The sequence below is a fragment of the Sinocyclocheilus anshuiensis genome, unplaced genomic scaffold, assembly GCF_001515605.1.
Source record: "Sinocyclocheilus anshuiensis isolate Anshui unplaced genomic scaffold, SAMN03320099.WGS_v1.1 scaffold1680, whole genome shotgun sequence".
Lineage (NCBI taxonomy): Eukaryota > Metazoa > Chordata > Actinopteri > Cypriniformes > Cyprinidae > Sinocyclocheilus > Sinocyclocheilus anshuiensis.
This window is the reverse complement of record NW_015558569.1, coordinates 183,693-184,150: the sequence shown is the minus strand read 5'-3', so window position 1 is coordinate 184,150 and position 458 is coordinate 183,693. Positions and strand designations below refer to the sequence as shown.

General features: G+C 41.5%; 1 protein-coding gene across 1 annotated transcript in view; it reads right to left on the bottom strand.

Moving 5' to 3' along the window:
• Positions 1–458, bottom strand: part of LOC107679545 (vacuolar protein sorting-associated protein 13B-like) — a 19,488-nt gene that overhangs the window by 7,455 nt on the left and 11,575 nt on the right. The window lies entirely within an intron of this gene.

The following is a 458-nucleotide window of genomic DNA, read 5'->3' as shown; positions in this document are numbered from 1 at the left end:
TTACATTTGAAATATGGATATTTTTCTTACAAAAATGCATCGATTCGCTACAGGAGGCCTTTATTCACCCCCCGGAGCCGTGTGAGGCACTTTTTATTACAGATGGATGCGCTTTATTAGACTTCTTTTGGACTATTGAAAAATAACTCTAGCCATTCACTGCCATTATAAAGCTTGTAAGAGCCAGGACGTTTTTAAATATAACTCCGATTGAATTTGTCTAAAAGAAGAAAGTCATATACACCTAGGATGGCTTGAGGGTGAGTAAATCATGGGGTAATTTTCTTTTTTGGGTGAACCATCCCTTTAACAAGCTCAAAATATTTGAGGAACTGCAGTGGGCAGGGCTAAAGAGGTGGGCTTCACTGGATGGTATGGCATGTAAATGAGACGTGGCATCACTCTCACACACACACACACACACACACACACACACACACACACACACACGCTGCACG